Below are 22324 nucleotides of genomic sequence, written 5' to 3'. Positions count from 1 at the left end.
ACACTCTTTCACGTTAAATTTTGCTGTTCACATTACACAGCACATGTGCTTTCATTACAAGGTCGCATTTTTCCTCTTATATTGAGGGCCTGCTGGTTTGGTGTGAGAGATCACTCATGCAGTGCAAGACAACAGAATTCGGCTTGCAGGCAGCCATGGTAAGCCACAGTCTTTTGGCTTTTTTAACCTTCATAACATGTGGGAATGGTTTAAAACAGCAGCGCCCTCATTTCCCATACCAAGGACCCATTGGGTTGGCCATTTAAAATCGGTTTGCAATGTAAAAGGAGGGGCTGGGGTTTCCGGGTTAACATGCAGCAGAAACCCAACTACCCCCCCACACACACACCCAATTCTCTGGGATGATCCCTTCACCCCTCCCCCCTACCGCGTGGCTAACAGCGGGGGACATTTCTGTTCAGCCAAGCAGGAACGGGCACCTCTGAATGTCCCCTTAATAAAATCACCCCATTTCAACCAGGTGACCGTGAATGATATCACTCTCCTGAGGATAACAAAGAGAGATAAGGAATGGATGTTGTCTGCATGCCAGCAAACACTGGGACCATAAGCTGCCATGCTTTGTTATGCAATGATTCCAGACTACGTGCTACTGGCCTGGCGTGGTAAAGTGTCCTACCATGGCGGACGGGATAAGGCAGCCCTCCACAGAAACCTTTTGCAAAGGCTTTGGGAGTACATGAAGGAGAGCTTTCTGGAGATGTCCCTGGAGGATTTCCACTCCATCCCCATACACATTAACAGACTATTCCAGTAGCTGTACTGGCTGCGAATGCCAGGGCACATTAATCATTAATCATTAAATGCCCTGGCTCAGAGAAGATACACAGGGAGGTTTTGCTGTTCATGGATCTATGCAAAGGAATTTGTGTCTCTGTGTGAAATTGAGGAGGGAAATGAAACGTCCACATGGTGGCCCAGTGCCCTAAGGAATGTGGGTGAAGGAGTTGGGCTGGGAAATGATTTTACAGGGGTTCGTATCAATTTAGTGCCCTGATTAAAAGCTATGGCTAAAAGGCAGACACTATTGTTAGTACTTGAAATGGCGTGGAGACATCCGCGTGGGTGTCAAGTCCATTGCCTTAACCATGGGTAGTCAATTATTTTATCGAGATCCAAATTTCTTGGTCAAGGTATAGTCAATGTCTAGATTCCGGAGAAAATAATACACTGATGATAATAAGAAGAATATAGAAAGATTTTGCAGTCACTATGGGCATAACTATGATGATTGTTTCATGTTTCACTCTTTATATCTGGCACCACCATCTTTCCCTTTAGTCTTGTAGTTTACCAAGGGTAAAACTAAACATCTCTTCAGATACAAGGGAGTGTTTGTGTTCATTCCTGTTAGCTACACAGGGGTTTGATGTAGCTGCTTTCAATCCTCTGGCTCTGTCGGGATAAGTAACATTTCAGACTGTCCCTGAACTGAAGGAGGGCGATCATATTTTGACAGGTTATGCCTCCTCTTAAAGGTGTTTGTCTGGCTGGCAGCCCTGGTTCCCAGGTGTCTCCTGAGGGAAGAAAGTTTCTGTGCAAAATACCAAAACTTTTAACAGAGAGGAGGGAAAGGTGATGGGCACACGATGGGGCCAGTATGTACCACAACATGGTTCTTTTATGTGGGATGACTGAACACTGACTGATCTCCACTCCCTTGGATTTGGAGAGATGTTTAGTTTTGCATTTGGGAACCTATAAGGCTGAAGCAATTTTATGGATGGTGACCCTACAATTGAAGGGTTATTTAATGTTTTAAAAATTGTTAAAAACACTTAGCTTAAACTTGATCTGCCTGTTATTAAAGGCTGGTTTCCCCACATCCATTTCATAAAATCTTCTAGAAACGCCCTGGGTTCTCTCATGCCTCGGTGGGAACTAAAGGGAATCGTCCCTTGCTGCCAGGCTGATTTTTCCAGGAAGGGGCATGGAATTGACTTGTTTGCTGTTGAGAAGGCAGCCAGGCCAGTTCTCAGGGAATGAGAACTCCCAGCAACTTCCCAGCCCAACCCAGGCTGCTGCCCTGTCCCAGCCTCTGTTCCTCTGGGGGCCCTGCATGTTTGACTCTAGAGCATGCAGGGAGCAGCAGCTGAGGCAGAGGGCAGCCTGGGCTGGGCACATGCTAGGAGCATAGCACCAGAGGCCTATACTGGCTCCCTCCTCAGCAGAAAACAATCAGTCCCCACCCGCACCCCGGGACAGCAGCCTGGAGCCAAGGGCAGTGCCGAGTGGGGGCTTCTCTTTTTTCTCTGCCTGGGGTGAGCAGACACCTGGGGCTGTTTCTAGCAGAGTCGTTGGAACTGAATTGGGGAACCAGCTTTTAATAACAGGCAGCTCAAGTTCAGACGAATTTTGTTACAATTTTCTTTATAATGTAAAATAATTCAAAAGTAAACGGGCAGGAATTATTGGAACTCTTTTCTCCTAGTGTTCCCAGCCATAGAGAGAAATGGCTGTTTGGCTTTTCATGATATGGGAGTGAGGTTCATTCACTGTTCAGAATCAATGTGCACAGAAACCTGTTGTGTTTCATTTCTTAGATTCTGTTGTCATCGTGTGACCATTTCCTTCCCCTCCTTTCTGTCCAAAGCGCAGAGCCCAATTCCTCCAGGGAGAGAAGGACATCTTTCTTCTTTCCTTCCTAAACAGCCCCCTTCCTTGGATAGCCTTTTGCTGGGATCTGGGTGGGGAACAGCCGTTTCTGAAGATTAATTTAACACCATATTCGGTGTTGATATATAGATTGTACAGCCAGCCTAGATCACTATGTACCTCTGCTCTGACCTGATTCATAACAGAGTCCAGAGAATTTTACCCAGTGACTCCTACATCCACCCCAAGATCTTCTGGGTGAACGAGGAGAGTTCATTCAGAAAGTCATCGTGTTTGGATTTAAAGGTGTGAAATGATGGGAAAATTGGCCCCTCTTTCAATTTTTAATTTTGTAACTTCGACATCTAGACAGGGGTGGCCAACCTGAGCCTGAGAAGGAGCCAGAATTTACCAATGTACACTGCCAAATGTACACCTTTGTATGCCACTACTTAGTCAACTGTGAACCTTCCTATCATTATCATTATCATTTTGAAATAATGATGATGACGATGTACACTTGGCTCTATATCCCAGTGTGCCCTGGACGTCTACAGGTTGCATTAGCCAATCCAACCATTTGGCACTTGCAGATGGGTACCTCTGTATTATGCCTGATTCTTGTACAGCTATAAAAGGCTGATAGATGCCAATATTTCCCCCTCTTTTTAACCAGCACTAATACCAAGCCAGGCTAGGGCTGGGAAGAGAGAGAGAGAGCAGCAGGTTTCTCCTATTGTTTCCTGCTTGCTTTTTCTTGAGTTGTTTCACCTCTGCTCCAAGTTGCTTTTGTCCTTTGTGAGCCTGGCTAGCTCAGTTGGTAGAGCATCAGACTCTTAATCTGAGGGGCCAGGGTTCAAGTCCCTCATCACGTGATAAACTACCCTCCAAGAACATAAAAGTCTGTCTTTCTGGAGTCCTCTTCAATGTTACTTTTTCTCTTCAGGATTTTTCCTTTCCCCTAGGGCTTTGTGTGTGTGGGATTGAAGGGGCAACTTCCTAACATCCCCTCTGTCCTTGCAGCCTGGAGGAATAAAGGCCTCTGGGCATAAAGCATGTTCCTCCCCTGCACACACACAAACACACAGAATATCCCTAAGGAATTAGAATCACCTGCTGCCTTCCCCTGTCCTGATGGATCCCCAAATGAGGATGCTCTTCATCCCGAACCCATGCCCCGTCTATTCCCAGTGCCCCTTAGTCCCAACCCACAGGCCCTCCTATGCACACTGCTCCTCACTCCCAACCAGAGCCTACTCCTCTTCACCTTTCGCCTCTGTCCCAATCCACAGCCTCCTCCTATTCTGAGTGCCCCTCAATCCCAATTCACAGCCCCCTCCTTTTTACAGTGCTCCTCAATCCCAACCCACAGCTCCCTCCTTCCCTCCAACAGCAGGTGCTGCAAACACCCTCAGGAAGTTTTTCTTGCAAGGTTTTGTGTATGAGTCTGCATGTGGATTTTACAGTATGCTGGAAATTTCTATATTAAATATGTAAGCAGGGTCTGAATGAGCTCTCCCCTGACATCTAGTGATGAGCTGTGGAAGAGGACTTCAGGAGCAGATCTCGTTTGCATGGGCGCGCACACTCTGTGAATGACTAGCCAACTACAAAAGCAGTTTCTCCTCCCTTGGTGTTCACACCTCAACTGCTAGAAGAGGGCCTAATCCTCCCTGATTGAACTAACCTCATAATCTCTATACTGATTCTTGCCTGCATATTTATACCTGCCTCTGGAAATTTCCACTACATTCATCTGACGAAGTGGGTATTCACCCACGAAAGCTGATGTTCCTATATGTCTGTTAGTCCATAAGGTGCCACAGGACTCTTTGTCACTTTTTACAGATCCAGACTAACAAGGCTACCCCTCTGATACTTGGCATCCTGTCTAGGTGCTCAGCATGATGGGATTGCTCACCGAAATGATCACTTTGGGTTGGTGTTGGATTCCCAGTCTCCTTGTTATTGGGACAGGAATAATAAAGAGGTTTTATCCTTGTTGTGTTAAGCGAGGGCAGCAGAACTGTGCTTGGCAGACCCCGATTGAGGGACTCACCCTCAACTGAATAGCACTTGCTAGGCAGGGGACATGGGTTCCAAAGCCAAGTGGGCTGGGGCTTGGGTCCTAATACTAAAATTTAGGTGTTAGACCAACTTTAGGACAGGGTGGCTGTGGAGGGGTGAGTGAGTCCCTAGACAACATACTGAGTACGGTGCCTTCTTATTTTCCCCCTTTTCCACCCAGGATGGAAGGTGAACTCTACAGATGTATCTCTGGGCTTGCACTGATGAAGGACAACAACTGTGAGTGGGGTGCAGAGAGGGGATGGCTCATGTTAAAGGACTTTTGGTTGCTGGACTTAAGAACCTGAGGGAAAAGGACACTGCCCAGCTTATTTGGGGGTGGGTCATTTCCTTGTGGTTTATGTTTATGTGTTGGGGCTGCTGACATGACTTCTACTAACCCTGGGCTTACATTGCAATGTAGCCATACCCTGAGAGTCCATCTATACTGTGATAAAAATCCTGTGGCCCGGCTGGCCTGGATCATCTGATTTGCGCTCCTGGGGCTCAGGTTGTGAGGCTAAAAACTGCAGTGTAGACATTTGGGCTCAGACTGGAGCCCAGGCTCGGAGATCCTCACCCCTTGTGGGGTCTCAGAGGCTGGGCTCAAGCCCAAGTGTCTACACTGTAATTTTATAACCCTGCAGCACAAGCCCCACAAGCCTGAATCAGCTGACCCAGGGTTTGAGAATAGTGACTTGGGTGTGTTTATGACAGTGTAGACATAATGTTAGGGTATGTCCACACTGCAATGAAACACCCAGGGCTGCCCCATGCCAGCTCAGGCTCCCGGGGCTTCGGCCGTGGGGTGGTAAATTTGCAGTGTAGACATCTCGGTTCAGGCTTAATACCAGGCTCTGGGACCCCACAAGGTTGGGGGGGAGTTTAGGAAGCAAAAAAGGTAAAATGGCAGTGGAGTATTCCCGTGGACTCAATGGCATTTCTCCACTGATCTATCTGCTTTGGGGCAGGGACAATAACACATTCTGCTGCATTTGCTATTTCAAAGGGTGGTTTAGGATTTTCATTCTCACAGATGGTGCACAAAGCAGGACTCAACCCTTGGAGTAAACTAAATGAGCTGCCCACAGATTCTGTCAGCCACAATGAGCCATTTGGTGTGAGAGTTCAGACCTGCCCTGTCCCAGAGGGAGGGGATCATCTGCAAGGGGACTGGACCACTGACCTATCAGCTCTTAACTCCCAAACTTTCAGTAACTCTGTTATCAGTGCCTGTGAGTGTAATTTAAACCATAAGAACAGCCACACTGGGCTAGACCAAAGGCCCATCTAGCTCTGTATTTTGTCCTCTGACAGTAGCTAATACCAGGTGCCCCAAAAGCCAGTCAATAAGGCACCCCTGGGAGTTGAACCCAGGCTCTCCTGTTTACAAAACAGGTGCTTTAGCCAGCTAAAACATGGTGCCTGCCTGTGCTGAAGGTATGGTGTCTGCCTACACCTGACTCCCTGCCAAACCCCCCTGGGCCTGACAAGCTTTGTTTGTGTTTGGATTCTGCAAAGCAGAGGAGCAGGTGAAGTTTTCCTTCCAAGCTGTGTGTGTGTGAATCTTTGGCCAGGTCTGAACTACAAAGTTATTTCAGCATAATCCAAGAGCTGCTAGCGTGGATGGGCTCTGGTGACACAAGCAGCCTAGTGTAGACATGCAACAGCGTTTTAATTAAAACGCTTTAACAAAAGCAGCATAACTCTGTAGTGTAGACATAGCCTGAGAGTGAGACAAGTCTGAGCTCTCATCAGCACCAAGGATGCTCAGGCACTGAAACTAAAGAACCACAACTTCTTCCATAGCTGGCAGAAGTCAAACCTGCACAGGGAGACCCAATGGATTTCTAGTCCAGCACCTTAAGCACTCAGCCACAACTACTTGCTTTATGCAGCTTTCTAACTACACTCTAGTTCTGTTCTCACTGAGTGATCATTTCCAATTGTTTGCTCAGACCAGCTTCCACAGCACACTCACTGCTGTGTTGTTGTGTAAGTGTGTCCATGGCTGAACAGCAAGAATTCCTGCTCATTTCCCTTCTGGCTGGAGCATGATGAGAGTGTGTTTGTGGTTAATGATGTTGCTGTAGATAGTTGTCCATTCCCTGCCTTGATAATTCAGACAGTCCCTTTCCCGTCATATCCCCAGTACATCAGTGATTGCAATAGCAGGGGCAGGTTTTCTCTGGGGCACTGAGCTTTTTCAGGGAGTTGGTGGCTCCTTTCTTTCCTCACCCTGGAGTAAACTCAGCTTTTTATTCCATCGTTCATGTTTCACGGAACAACAACAGCCGCATGAAGAAAGAGGAGAGCGAATATCTCACTGTCAGGGCTGAAGGTGGCCACGTCCCCTCTGTCTGACCATTGCCATTGCAGGACAGAAGGTTTCAATGGAATTGAATGCCCTGGCTCAGACAAGAGACTTAGCCCTGGTCTACACTACGCGTTTAGGTTGAATTTAGCAGCGTTAGGTCGATTTAACCCTGCACTCATCCACACAACCAAGCCTGTTTTGTTGACTTAAAGCAGTGGTTCTCAAACTTTTGTACTGGTGACCCCTTTCACATAGCAAGCCTCTGAGTGCGCCCCCCCTTATAAATTAAAAACACATTTTTATACAGTTAACACCATTATAAATGCTGGAGGTGAAGCGGGGTTTGAGGTGGAGGCTGACAGTTCGCGACCCCCATGTAATAACCTCACGACCCCCTGAGGGGTGCCGACCCCCAGTTTGAGAATCCCTGACTTAAAGGGCTCTTAAAATTGATTTCTGTACTCCTCCCCGGCGAGCGGATTAGCGCTGAAATCAACATCGCTGGGTCGAATTTGGGGTAGTGTGGACGCAATTAGACGGTATTGGCCTCGGGGAGCTATCCCAGAGTGCTCCATTGTGACCACTCTGGACAGCACTCTCAACTCAGGTGCACTAGTCAGGTAGACAGGAAAAGCCCCAGGAACTTTTGAATTTCATTTCCTGTTTGGCCAGCATGGCGAGCTGATCAGCATAGGTGACCATGCAGAGCTCATCAGCAAGGGTGACCATGCAGTCCCAGAATCGCAAAAGAGCTCCAGCATGGACCGAACGGGAGGTACTGGATCTGATCGCTGTATGGGGAGAAGAATCCATGCAGGCAGAACTCCGTTCCAAAAGATGAAATGCCAATATATATGCCAAAATTTCCAAGGGCATGATGGACAGAGGCTACAACAGGGACACTCAGCAGTGCCACGTGAAAATGAAGGTGCTCAGGCAAGCCTACCAAAAAACAAAGGAGGCAAATGGTCGCTCCAGGTCAGAGCCCCATACATGCCACTTCTATGATGAGTTGCATGTAATTCTAGGGGGAGGGGCCCTACAACTACCCCACCAGTGTCCGTGGACACCTGCAAGGGGGGAGTCTCACGCAACAGGGATGAGGATTCTGTGGATGAGGAAGATGATGATGAGGAGGAGGTTGAGGATAGGGCACAGCAGGCAAGTGGAGAATCCCTTCTCCCTGGCAGCCAGGAACGGTTCATCACCCTGGAGCCAATACCCTCCCAACCCTCCCAAGGCAGGCTCCCAGACCATGAAGCCAGAGGAGGCACCTCTGGTGAGTTTACAGGTCTGTCTCATCTTACGCAGGGGTTCCGTTCTGCGGTTAGCGTGTAAAGCGAAAACCGCGTATAGCCAAAACCCCATTGAATTCAATGGCGGGCGAAATCACCCACACTACAGGTATAGTATTAAAACTGTTCTTTTTCTCTCTTTTTTTTGTTTTTTTTTTGTTTTTGCCGACCACGTAAACTTGAAATCGCGCATGTTAAATGCACGTAAGATGCGACAGACCTGTACCTTTGTAAATATAATACAGGGTTTAAAAGCAAGTGTGTTTAATGATTAATTTGTCCTGAAGACTTGGGAGGCATTCATGGCCAGTACAGCTACTGGAAACGTCTGTTAACCTGTCTGGGGATGGAGCAGAAATCCTGCAGGGACATCTCCATGAAGCTCTTCTGGAGGTACTCTAAAAACCTTTGCAGAAGGTTTCTGGGGAGGGCAGTTTATTCCATCCTCTATGGTAGGACACATTACCACGCCAAGCCAGTAGCAAGTAGTCTGGAATCATTGCAGCACAAAGCATTGCAGCGAATGGGCCTGGGCTTTGGTGGCATTCAAGCAACATCCGTTCTTCATCTCTCTGTGTTAGCCTCAGGAGAGTGATATCATTCATGGTCACCTGGTTGAAATACAGGAAATTTGTTTAAGAGGACATTCAGAGGTGCCCGTTCCTGCTGGGATGTTTGCCTTGGGTTGAAAAGAAATCATCCCTGCTGTTAGCCACGTGGTAGGGGAAGGTCCGTTCATGCTGAGCTGTTAGCATTTGGCTGACAGGGATCTTCCCTGATACTAGCCATGCGGTGGAGGGTGGTGGTGAAGCAATCATCCCAGAGAATTGGATGTGGGGGGGTTGGGTTGTGCTGCACATTCACCCTAAAACCGCAGCCCCTCCTTTTAAATGGCCAACCCAATGTGCTTTGCTTAGTATGGGAAAGGAGGGAGCTGCTGTGTGAAACCATTCCCACATGTTATGAAGGTTGAAGAAGCCAAAACCCTTTGGCTTACCATGGCTGCCTGCAAGTTGAATTCTGTTGCCCAGCCGAGCGTGTGTGATGTCTCACACCAAACCGGCAGGCACTCAATGTAAGAGGCAAAATGCGACCTTGTACCGAAAGCACATATGCTATGTAATGTGAATCGCTTGATTCACTGTGAAATAATCTCCCCTTTGTTCTCTAAAATGTATCTTTTTAAATACTACTCTCCCTTTTTTTCCTCCCACACCTGCAAATGTTTCTGCGCTCCCCCTATCATCTCCATCCCAGAGGCTAGTGCAGATTAGAAGGTGAAAAAACTGCACTCACGATGACATGTTCTCAGAGCTCACGCAGTCCTCCTGCACTGATAGCGCTCAGCAGAATGCGTGGAGGCAAACAATGGCAGAGTCCAGGAAAGCATTAAATGAACGCGATGAGAGGAGGGAGGATGCACTGCTGAGGCTAATGGGGGAGCAAAGTGACATGCTCAGGCGTCTGGTGGAGTTGCAGGAAAGGCAGCAAAAGCACAGACCCGCTGCTGCAGCCCCTGTATAACCACCTGCCCTCCTCCCCAAGTTCCATATCCTCCTCACCCAGACTCTCAAGTACGCGGGGGGGAGGGGGGGAGGCTCCGGGCACCCAACCACTCCACCCCAGAGGATTGCCCAAGCAACAGAAGGCTGGCATTCAATAAGGTTTGAACTGTAGTGTGGCCTTGTCCTTCCCTCCTCCCCTCATCCACCACCCCACCCGGTGCTTCCCTCCCGGGTTACCTTGAGAGTTATCCCCCTATCTGTGTGATGAATTAATAAAGAATGCATGATTTTGAAACAATAATGACTTTATTGCCTCTGCAAGCGGTGATCGAAGGGGGGAGGGCGGTTGGCTTACAGGGAAGTAGAGTCAATCAAGGGGGCGGGTTTTCATCAAGGAGAAACAAACAGAACTGTCATACCGTAGCCTGGCCAGTCATGAAACTGGTTTTCAAAGCTTCTCTGATGCGCGGCACGCCCAGCTGTGGTCTTCTAATCGCCCTGGTGTCTGGCTGCATGTAATCGACCGCCAGGCAATTTGCCTCAACCTCCCGCCCTGCCATGAACATCTCTCCCTTACTCTCACAGATATTGTGGAGCACACAGCAAGCAGTAATAACAATTGGAATATTGGTTTTGCTGAGGTCTAACCTAGTCAGCAAACTGTGCCAGCGAGCTTTTAAACATCCAAATGCACATTCTACCACCATTCTGCACTTGCTCAGCTATAGTTGAACTGCTCTTGACTACTGTCCAGGCTGCCTGTGTATGGCTTCCTGAGCCATGGCATTAAGGGGTAGGCTGGATCCCCAAGGATAACTATAGGCATTTCAACATCTCCAACAGTAATTTTCTGGTCTGGGAAGAAAGTCCCTTCCTGCAGCTGTTCAAACAGACCATAGTTCCTGAAGATGCAAGTGTCATGCACCTTTCCCAGCCATCCCACACTGATGTCAGTGAAATGTCCCTTGGGATCCACCAGTGCTTGCAGCACCATTGAAAAGTACCCCTTGCGGTTTACGTACTGGCTGCCAAGGTGGTCCAGTCCCAAGATAGGGATATGCGTTCTGTCTATCGCCCCACCACAGTTAGGGAATCCCATTGCAGCAAAGCCATCCACTATGACCTGCACATTTCCCAGAGTCACTACCCTTGATAGCAACAGCTCAGTGATTGCGTTGGCTACTTGGATCACAGCAGCCCCCACAGTAGATTTGCCCACTCCAAATTGATTCCTGACTGACCGGTAGCTGTCAGGCATTGCAAGCTTCCAGAGGGCTATCGCCACTCGCTTCTCAACACTGAGGTCTGCTCTCATCTTGGTATTCTTGCATTTCAGGGCAGGGGAAAGCAAGTCACAAAGTTCCATGAAAGTGCCCTTACGCATGCGAAAGTTTCGCAGCCACTGGGAATCATCCCAGACCTGCAACACTATGCGGTCCCACCAGTCTGTGCTTGTTTCCCGGGCCCAGAATCGGCATTCCATGGCATGAACCTGTCCCATTGCCACCATGATGTCCAAATTGCCAGGGCCCATGCTTTGAGAGACCTCTGTGTCCATGTCCTCAACACTCTCATCATCGCGCTGTCGTTGCCTCCTTGCCTGCTTTTGCAGGTTCTGCACATACTGCAGGATAATGTGCAAGGTGTTTACAATGCTCACAACTGCAGCGGACCTGAGTGGGCTCCATGCTTGCAGTGCTATGGCATCTGCGTGGGCAATCCAGGAAAAAGGACGCGAAATGATTGTCTGCTGTTGCTTTCACGGAGGGAGGGAGGAAGGAAAGAAGGGGTGACGACAACATGTACCCAAAACCACCCGCGACAAAGTTTTTTCCCCATCAGGCATTGGGAGCTCAACCCAGAATTTCAATGGGCAGTGGAGACTGTGGGAACTGTGGGATAGATACCCACAGTGCACCACTGTGAAAGTCGACGCTAGCCACAGTACTGTGGATATACTCTGCCGACTGAGTGCGCTTAGTGGGGACACACACAATTGACTGTATAAAATCTCTTCCAAAAAATCGACTTCTATAAAATTGACCTAATTTTGTAGTGTAGACATAGCCATAGAAAGGTTTAGCTGTTCATGGATCTGTGCAAAGAAAATTATGTCTCTGTGTGAAACTGGGGAGGGAAATGAAACTCCCACATGGTGGCACAATGCCCTAAGGCAGTGATTTTAAAACTGTGGGTTGAGACCCAGTACTGCTTTGTGGAATGTAAGGCACTGGTTCACGGTGGCTATGGTCAGCACCATTGACCGGGCTGTTAAAACTCCCATCAGTGGTGCTGCCCGGCTAAGGCAGGCTAGTCCCTATCTGTTCTGACATCGTTCTGTGTCCCAGAAGTGGCCAGCAGCAGTCTGGCTCCTAGGCAGAGAGGCCACGGGGCTCCGTGCACTGCCCCCACCACAAGCACCGGCTCTGCACTCCCATTGGCCAGTTCCCAGCCAATGGGAGCTGGGGTGGACTTTGCCTGTGGGTGAGAGCTGCGTGGAGTTACTTGCGTGCCTCCGCCTAGGAACCGGACTGCTGCTGGCCACTTCCGGGGTGCAGCATGGACCACAGTGCCAGGGCAAGCAGGAAGCCTACCCTTGCACCCCCGCTGCACCACTGACTGGGAGCCACCTGGGGCAACCCCATGCCCCAACCCCATGCCCCAATCCCCTGCCCCAGCCCTCAGCCCCCCCAAACCCAGACCCCTTCCTGTACCCCAAACTCCTCATCCCTGGCCCCAGCCCAGAGCCCTGACTGCTCCCAAACCCTGACCCCCTGCCCAAGTCCATAACCCCCTATCACACTGCAAACCCCTCACCCCAGCTCCGTTGGGTCATGAGCATCAACAATTTTCTTCAACTGGGTCACCAGAAAAAAAGTTTGAAAACCACTGCCATAGAGGTAGGATAACCAAATGTCCCAATTTTATTGGGACAGTCCCGATTTTTTGGTCTTTTTCTTATATAGGCTCCTACTACCCCCCACCCCATCCCAATTTTTCACACTTGCTGTCTAATCACCGTACATAGAGGAGGAGGGGAAGGGTCACAATAAAACAGTCAACCTGTGGAGCTCTATTGACAGAGAATGTTGTGAAGGCCAAGACTATAACAGGGTTCCAAAAAGAACTAGAGAAGTGCATGGAGGACAGGTCCATCAATGGCTATTAGCCAGGATGGGCAGGAATGGTGTCCCTAGCCTCTGTTTGCCAGAAGCTGGGAATGGGCGACAGGGGATGGCTCACTTGATGATTATCTGTTCTGTTCATTCCCTCTGGGGCACCTTGATTGGCTTGATGGACCTTTGGTGTAACCCAATATGGCCGTTTTTATGTTCTTAAGTAACACTGATAATGGGTGGGTATGGGGGGAGGGAGAAAGGAAGGAGAACTAACAGTGGGTCCCAGAGAGATTCCCCCACAGATTGGAGAGATCCCCTGCTGCCCACAATCACCCAGCTGTGGGAAGAACAACTTGGGATTGCTTGGGGAAGCCACCTTTAAAAACAAAAGTGTAACATGCTAATTACATTTTAATAAGATCAAAGTCTCCTCAAACCAGTGTCACAATCACTGGAATGACTTTGTCCTGATATTTTACCTGCCGCAGCCACAAAGCGAGTCAAATTACAGTTCCCATTCGGAGTCAATGCACACAGAAGAATCCAGAGGCTTTTCATTCCTTAGGTTGCCACCCTATGCTGCCTCCATTTCATTTCAATCCTGTTCCAAGGTTTATCATTGTGCAAAGCAACGTTAGGCCCTTAAGTTGGGAGAGACCAGAGCAGAGGCTGCATCAATTTAACCTACCATAAAATAAACAAGCAGATATGTAGCTTAGGACTGATGTACTCTCAATGTTCCTCCATTCGAACCTGCTGCTGATGCACCTTGGCCCCCAGCCCCACAGGGTTTGAAACTTTCCTTACTTAAGTTCCAGGACACTGAGGGATTTCAGCTCCCCTTTGTCCAGAGGAAACCTTCACCCCACTCCCAACCAGGTTCTTGTCCATGGGATCACTGTAGGGAGCTGGATCCGTGTTTGTCTTTTCTCTCTATCTAGGACAAGCTAGAGTGCCTCTATATAAATCCATGGTATACCCACATCTTGAATACTGCGAACAGATGTGGTTGCCCCATCTTAAAAAAAGATATATTTGAATTGGAAAAGATACAGAAAAGGGCAACACAAATGATGAGGGGTATGGAAAAGCTTCCATGTGAGGAGAAATTAATAGGACTGGGACTTTTCAGTTTGGAGAAGACATGACTGGGGGGGGATATGATAGAAGTCTATAAAAGCGTGACTGATGTGGAGAAAGTAGATAAGGAAGTGTTATTTACTCCTCATGACACAAGAACTAGGGGTCACCAAATGAAATGAATAGGCGGAAGGTTTAAAACAAACCAAAGGAAGTATTTCTTCACAGAACACGCAGTCAACCTGTGGAACTCATTACCAGAGGATGTTGTGAAGGCCAAGACTATAACAGGGTTTTAAAAGAACTAGATAAATTCATGGAGGATAGGTCCATCAATCGCTATTAGCCAGGATGGCCAGGGATGGTGTTCCTAGCTTCTGTTTGCCAGAAGCTGGGAATGGGCGACAGGGGATGGTTCACTTGATGATCACCTGTTCTGTTCATTTTTCTTGGGCACCTGGCATTGGTCACTGTGGAAGACAAGATACTGGGCTAGATGGACGTTTGGTCTGACCCAGTGTGGCTGTTCTCATGTTCTCAAAGCCACATGGAAAGCATATTCTCCTCCCCCACCCTGAGCGTCCCATCATTCTTTGCTGGAGGGTTTCTGGCTTATTGAGGGGCGGGCTTATAGCGGTTGCTTTTGCAGCAGGGCTGGATCCTAGTCAGCAGAGTTTGTGGCGGGGGGCAGTTTGTGCCCTGAATACAGAGATACCTCACCTCAGCTGGGGGGCATTGGTGGGGGTGCGCCGTGAGGGTCTCCATGCCCATTGCTGGGGGCAGTAGTGGTCTGTGGCGTCCATTATCCCAAGATGACCCCCCCACACACCATCTTGATGATGCTAAATGAAACAAAAGCATCTCCTGGAGAGGCCAGCCATTAATACTGGGATCTCACCCATACCCTCTGCCCCTCAGAGATATCCCCCCCACAGTCCTAGCGACTGTCCTGCACCACAGTGGCCCCCACCCATTACTACGGCATCAACCTGCTTTTCAGCCAATGGAGCTCACTTTGGACTTCCCAGCGTTGCTGACTATTTTCATCATTGATTTACAAAAGAGCCTGTGGCGGGTTTGAATAGAATAAAGATTCGAGATCAGCATGCGGGGTCAAATGAAGTTATTTGACGAAAGCCTAATGCTGCACTATACAGAAAAAAGATGTACATTACCACCCTTTATAGAGGGTGAAGAGAAGTTAGTTGGTCTTTGCATCTGTGCCTGGTATAGTGCTGATGGTGTTCATTCACAAAGCTAACTTTCCAATCCACTCCTTTTATAGGGTATGAGACAAAGAAACTTCTTTTGACAAGGAAAAATATTTTCCCATGATAAATTTTATTGCGTGTTCTGTTTTTCCAACTACTGATGGAATTTCATTGATGGCCATCAGTTTACCTACACACATAAAATGATGGGGTCTAAATTAGCAGTTACCACTCAAGAAAGAGATCTTGGAGTCACTGTGGATAGTTCTCAGAAAACATCAACTCAATGTGCAGCAGCAATCAAAAAAGTGAACAGAATGTTAGGAATCCTTAGGAAAGGGACAGATAAGACAAAAAAATATCAGAGTGCCTCTATATAAATCCATAGTATGCTCACATCTTGAATATTGCATGCACATCTGGTCACCTCATCTCAAAAAAGATATATTGGAATTGGAAAAGGTTCAGAAAAGGGCAACAAAATGATTAGGGGTATGGAACGGCTTCCAGATGAGGAGCGATTAATAAGATTGGGAATTTTCAGTTTGGAAAAGAAGCAACTAAGGGGGGATATGACTGGTGTGGAGAAAGTAAATAAGGAAATGTTATTTACACCTCCTAACATAAGAACTAGGGGTCACCAAATGAAATTAATAGGCAGCAGGTTTAAAACAAACAAAAGGAAGTATTTCTTCACACAATGCGCAGTAAACCTGTGGAACTCTTTGCCAGAGGATGTTGTGAAGGCCAAGACTATAACAGGGTTCAAAAAAGAACTAGATAAGTTCATGGAGAATAGGTCCATCAAGGGCTATTAGCCAGGATGGGCTGTTTGCTAGAAGCTGGGAATGGGTGACATGGGATGGATCACTTGATGATTACCTATTCTGTTCATTCCCTCTGAAGCACCTGGCATTGGCCACTGTTGGAAAACAAGATATTGGACTAGATGGATATTTGGTCTGACCCAGTATGGCCATTCTTATGATTGATGAGTAAAATGACATTTCTAACCTGGTCATTATTAGTAAAAGCTGTGACAATTGACAGTTCTTAATGAGTTAACATCTTTCAAGAGGTGATTTTTTCACCCCTCACAGAACCCATCTGAAATAACAAGGAATTCTTAGCAATTCCAGAACATAATTGAATCATCAGCACCCCATATCAGTTACCCAGTCTTGTTTATTATAACGCACACCTGTAGACACCTTTCATTAGTTTTGAGGGAACCCTTCCCTGGATGTCTTGGCTGTATCAGTAAGGTCATGCTGGTTGGATATGATGGGGGTCCTGTGCATAGCTGGAGGTGATGGAGGGTGTGAAGGGAATTTGTGGTGGTGCTGGGTGTGTGCATATGGTTAGGGGTGGATAAAGGTATGTGCAGGGAAAAGCTTGATGGAGGATGTAAGGAGGATTTGGGGTGGTTTGCAGCATGGGGTTGTGTGCAGCGTGGGCGACGATGAGTGAGAGAGGGGTATGTGAGATTGGAGGGTTCACGATTTTAGGAGGTTTGGGGACAGCTGGAAGGGAAAATGGGTATGTGTAGGGTTGGGGTTGATGAGGTGAGTGATGGCAATTTCGGGAGGGTGGTGTCATGGAGACTGTGGAGGTATCAAGGGGATTTGGGATGGTTTAGAGGTGATGGTGTGTGTGCAGAGTTGGGCTGTGGGGTGGTGATGGGAGGTTGTGTGGGGTTGGGGGCATTGATGGGGGCATGAAGGGGATTTGGGGCTGGTGTCAGAGAGAAGCACTCCCACTGACACAGCTGTGTACAGTGGGGATTAGTTCAGTCTCACTGCATCACTAAGGGGTGTGGATTTTTTACACCCCCGAACAACACAGGTATACCAACCTAATTTCACGGTGTAGACCAAGCCTTAGCAACAGCTCAGGGACGGAAGTGTCACGCTGCCTGGCATGGCTCATAACCGGGAGTGCCAACCTCACAATGGACTGTCAAAGAACAGGGCAGATGCCCCAAACTGGGTTTGTGTTCCATGATTAGATTTCAGCAGCCCAACAGTGAACTCCTGAAGCACTATGACAGACTCACAGTGCAGCCCCAGTCCCCTTGGGCGCTCCAATCTATCTTACCACACAAGCACGCTTAAGGGTGTGATGTTTTACTCCAAACATCAGAAGATATTTAGGTTACTTCCAGTCTCGAGGGACCAATCACGTACTTCAGCTCACTTGCACCTTAGGCCTTGTCTACACTACGCGGCTAAATCGGCACCACTGAGGTCGATGCAGTGGTCTGGCGAAGACGTGATGAGTTGACAGGACAGCGCTCTCCTGTTATCTTAATCAATCCACCTCAACAAAAGGCAGAAGGTACGTTAATGGGAAAACATCTTCCATTGATATAGTGCAGTGTAGACACCGCATTAAGTCAATGTAAGTTACCTCAATTTGAGTTACCTAGTTTACATAGCTTAACTAGTGTAATTTACATCGATTTGTAGCGCTAGTGTAGACTAGGACTCAGATCTCACTCCAAAGTCAATTTGATAGGAAACTAGCTAAAAAATTATTAACTCAGAAACGAAATGAGAGCTATTTACAGGGTAAAGCATTGCCAGTGCAGACAGGAGGGACATGATTTGTTTTAAATGAGTCAAAGGATAGTTTCACTGTTTTCTTTCTAAGCATTTAGCTCTGGAGTTAGCCTCACAGCCCAGTTAATACTGAGAGGGCAGTATTAATGAAAGGGTAAAACACTCCCTTAATGTAGAGTTAAGGTTTGCTGGTGCAATATCAGCCCCTTGCAGAATCTCTACATCTGCAAAACTCAGACTTCTGAAAAGCAGGAGATGCAGTTCCAGTTGCCTGCATCACCTTCATCCTGTCCTCTTTCAGCAATGTCCCATTAACACACACACATTTACTCTGCCAACACCCTGCTGGCTGAAATCTACAAGCTGTTCACTGCCTTTTACAGCCCTTCCAACCAGAGCTCCAACCCCCGTCTTGGCCTGGCGAGGCCCAACCCCTGGGCAAACCAGACTGGGGTAAGGATTGGGCATGGCCATGACAGTGACTGCAGAGCAAGACCCCTGACCCCTACTCAGATCAGCCCCACCTCACTGATCTCTCCTCACTCGGACACGCTGCTCCCCCTCCCCAAATTCCTGAAAGCCTGGGTAGGGGAGCTTATTTTCTCTTGTGATGGTCTGAGCTCACCCTCCCCACCCGGACACAGCTGGAGCTAAGATAGATCCCCCTCCATTGCTCCCCTTTGGGAAACAAAGTGTTAATTTAGAGGAATCTGATAAGGCTCAGATTGGGAGTGGCTGATCTCCGCTCAGATTCTCCACAGTTCCAGCCCCTGTTGCTTATTAAAGGAAATGACTCAATATCCCAGTTACACATTTTATTAACATGAACAAATAAAACCAAGAACACACATCAGTAAGGCTAAATGACTATAAATACTACTAAGCTAACTAAGGGATAAACAATACAGTGATAAAGTTCAGGTCAAATCAGTAAATCAATGAGTTAACAAGGATATTGGGTTGGAATCAAGTCATTAATTTAGTCAAACCATCAGTTTAATACAGCAGAAAATCAACCCTTATAAATCCTAAAACAGCAACCAAAGAAGGCAGGTGCATATTTAGTGATGCTGAAACCCCAATCGGATTTTCACCCAGGCAGTGCATTCCAGATTTAGCCAGCTGAATATTTCAATACCGAAACCAAATTATTGCTTACATTTAGCCCACAACCTCAAAGCTAATTAGTTTTCTCCTTAGATTTCACTATTGCATCGCTAATACTTCTCCTCGCCCCAAAACACAGATACAGACCTTATAGAGACATTAGTAAAAGAAGTTCAAACAGCTCTCGCTGAACAATGTATATCTGACAGCTCAATTCCTTGGAATCCTTCCATAGGTAAAGGAGCATGCCTGCAGTCATTTCATAGGGCAGAGTGTTAAGGCTATTAAGATTTGGGGAACTATTCTTCTTAGCATCTTCTTGTGTAGATTTCAGAGGCGTTCACACACTCACACCAACTGAGCCGCACTGTTACACCCCAATCTAATAGAAAGGCTGGAAGGCTCCAGATCCATAAAAAAACAATAGACAAAAATAGAAAAATAAATTTCAAAGTTTACAAGGGGTTGGATCTCTGCAGCTCTTTGTCTTTGGATTCACATGGGGTAGGAACTGTAGCTGCAATTGAGGAACCAGGTAATGGCATAGATGGTCCAGCACTTTGGGTTGTAGGCTTTTCAGGTACAGGGAGACTAGTGAAGGCTGCATAGCCTGTCGACGTTGTGCTTCATTCCCCAGAGGGGATCAGTCCTGGGATCCTGGTAGTCAGTCTCTCTTAGATGACTTACATAAGAACACAAGACTGGTCATACTAGGTCAAACCAATGGTCCATCTAGCCTAGTATGCCGCCTGAGAGTGACCAGTGCCAGATGCTTCAGAGGGAATGAACAGAATAGGCTTGTTGATCTGAAAGCTGAAGGATTTCCACCCTTACCTTTAACTTTATTGTTGTAGATTCCAGCTTACCCCACCTTACCACACCTCCCCCGAGGTCTCTGGGCAAATCAGGTGTGAACTAATCCTTCAATACAGATGTGTCCCACTCCAGTTGAAGTGAGGCAGAGTTTGGGCCAATGTCAGTTTGAAAAAGCCCTGCTTAACCCAGCAGTTTTCTCAAAGTATCTGCTGTTGTAAACCGCATGTAGTGTGGACCTGCGAACCACAAAGGTATCAAACATGAAAGAAACATAAGGCCAGTTATAGGGAGGTTTCCATGGCCAGGCCTGACGGTTAAATAGCTGTGCTCTAACACCTGGCCTCCTCAAAAAGAAAAGGGGCCGCAGCACCCATAAAAATAAGTGGTTGAAAAAATAAATCATCATGCATCCATCACCATTTTAAATTCTGACATCTCCTGCCCGATGTGTCTTTGTTTAGCAAACAATTGAATTGGGGAATTCTGTGGCTGTTACCTTCTAACTGAGTAAAACGTTACACATCTTGTCTCAAGCAATTTTCCTGTTAACAGAAAATTTATTTTAAAGTTTATCAAAATAAATTCCATATGAAATAGAAATAATGACTGTCTATACTGGGTCTCTATTCTCGTACATGCTATTTCTCTCACATGTTCCCCCACTCTAATTCCTTTGGAGTGAGGTTTTGCTTTTCAGGATTAGCCACCATTTCCTATATAGTAGGAGGGGGCAGGGAGAGAACTAGAAGAAAACATGAACTATATTGTAACACTGAAAGTTATCATATAATCAGCCTCTTACTTTACACTAATTAACTTCATGTTTAATTTCATTGTCACTGGTAACAATTTATTCAAAGATTACAAAATATAAACCTATAGGGAAGTTTTCTCTTAATTCCCATTTCCACCCAGTGAGCTTTATGTGAAGTCACATTCTACAATAACCTAGGAGCCTTCCATTTCTGTGAGTTCATTTCTCCCATAACTGTGGTGGAAGGGGTCTCACACTACGTGGGAAGGCTGCATCATGAGAAAAAACACCTGTGCTCTATTTTCACACTTTCTAATCTTTCAAAGTAGCAGGAGGAGACAAATGCATTAGACTCAAGAGCAAAACTAAGAGACCAAACCACAGACTCTGGACTCAGCAGTCATGTATCCTGCAGTCTGAACTTGGAATCTGATACATTCCCTCATTGGCTACCATCATTTGCCCAAAATGGAAGTGCTTCTTGTCCAACAAGGCAGCCAAATTGGGACCCATAGGCATGGAATGGCTCTGAAGGAATTAGCTGTTTTTCTCTGTGCTTCATGAAACTTTGGATCCAAATGGTAAAAGACAGTTGTTCCCAATTTAATAATGGCAACCTTTAGGAGTGTGACCAGTGCCACTTAACTAGGGAGCAGTGTTCTAAAAATAGTTTACCTGGGCCACAGGTCACCATAACTTCCATCTCTGGGGTGAAAATTGACCACTCAGACCTGCAATTTCTACTTGAGTTCTTGTCAAATCTTTGACCTTACTTGGAGTAATTTTACACTTCTCTGGTGTAGAATTCTTCACCAACCACACAACATATGAGTAGCGATAGTGAGATATAATTCCCCCAAATATACCCTTTAATTGCCTTAATCTGGTGGCACAGATTTAAATTAGGGACTAAATTCAGGTATGGCTTAGAATCCCTGTAAGACAACAAAAGTCAGGTATCTATTAAAAATAGGTATATTTCTGTAGCTATATCACATTCAACATGGATTTCATTTTCTACACATTTGCAGCATCTCCCAGGGGTGAGCTGAAGAGAAATGTCACTTCCCTTTTTCCCATCTCTACCTAGATAGGGATTGCATTTCCCAAATAATAGGCAACATGCACCTGATTAGGAAGGAGATATCTTCAGGAGTGACTTCCTGCAGGGCCTGAGCCACAACTGCTTTGGGAGACAAACTGCATGGGTATTTTGCTTAGTTACAAATCATTTACTAGGGAATACTCTTCTGAGCCCTTTAGAAAAAATAGTGACCTAACCAACTGAACAACAGGGGGATTGGGATGATGATGGGGAATAAGGGAATCCCTCTGACTTACCCTATCTTCTTCTGTTGTTATAGCGGGTGAAATTATATTTTTCCCTATCCGTGCCCTGTTCTTTGTTATAGTTCAATATATTTTAAGTGAGGAAAATGGAAGTGAAAATATCTGCTCTCCAGCACAACTTGAAGCAACATCAGAGCAACTGGGAATGAAACAATTTGTTCCCAAAGGGGGAACTTGATGACTAACAATTGCTTTGAAATGGGGGAACAGTATAACTGTGATGCTCAGGGTTTGTTTAGACTAGGAAAAGTGATGGAGTTTAGGTCAGGTCAAGGGGAAAGCTAATGCCAACCACTGCACCTGGGCTGCCTCTGCACTACAACTATAATTGTCTTTTTACACCAAGATCACTAGCTTGAGCAGCCAACGCTATATACAGTCCTAGTGGACGTAAGGCACAGGTAGTTTTTGCCTCAGTGCAGCTTGTTGGGATCAAACCTCTCTCTCCAACCTGGAGCAGATGAACATTCCTGGTTGGAGGGACACACACTCCTACGATTCAAAAGGAAAGGAGTTGATAGAAAAG

General features: G+C 46.8%; 1 non-coding gene across 1 annotated transcript; it reads left to right on the top strand.

The window, feature by feature from the left end:
- Nucleotides 1–3418: 3418 nt before the first annotated feature.
- TRNAK-CUU (transfer RNA lysine (anticodon CUU)) lies at nucleotides 3419–3491 on the top strand. The gene has a single exon. It is a non-coding gene; the product is annotated as a tRNA-Lys (tRNA).
- Nucleotides 3492–22324: the final 18833 nt, after the last annotated feature.

This window comes from Emys orbicularis, chromosome 15 (assembly GCF_028017835.1).
Source record: "Emys orbicularis isolate rEmyOrb1 chromosome 15, rEmyOrb1.hap1, whole genome shotgun sequence".
In the NCBI taxonomy this organism is placed as follows: domain Eukaryota; kingdom Metazoa; phylum Chordata; order Testudines; family Emydidae; genus Emys; species Emys orbicularis.
The sequence above is the reverse complement of the archived record's forward strand: the minus strand, read 5'-3'. Positions and strand labels throughout refer to the sequence as shown.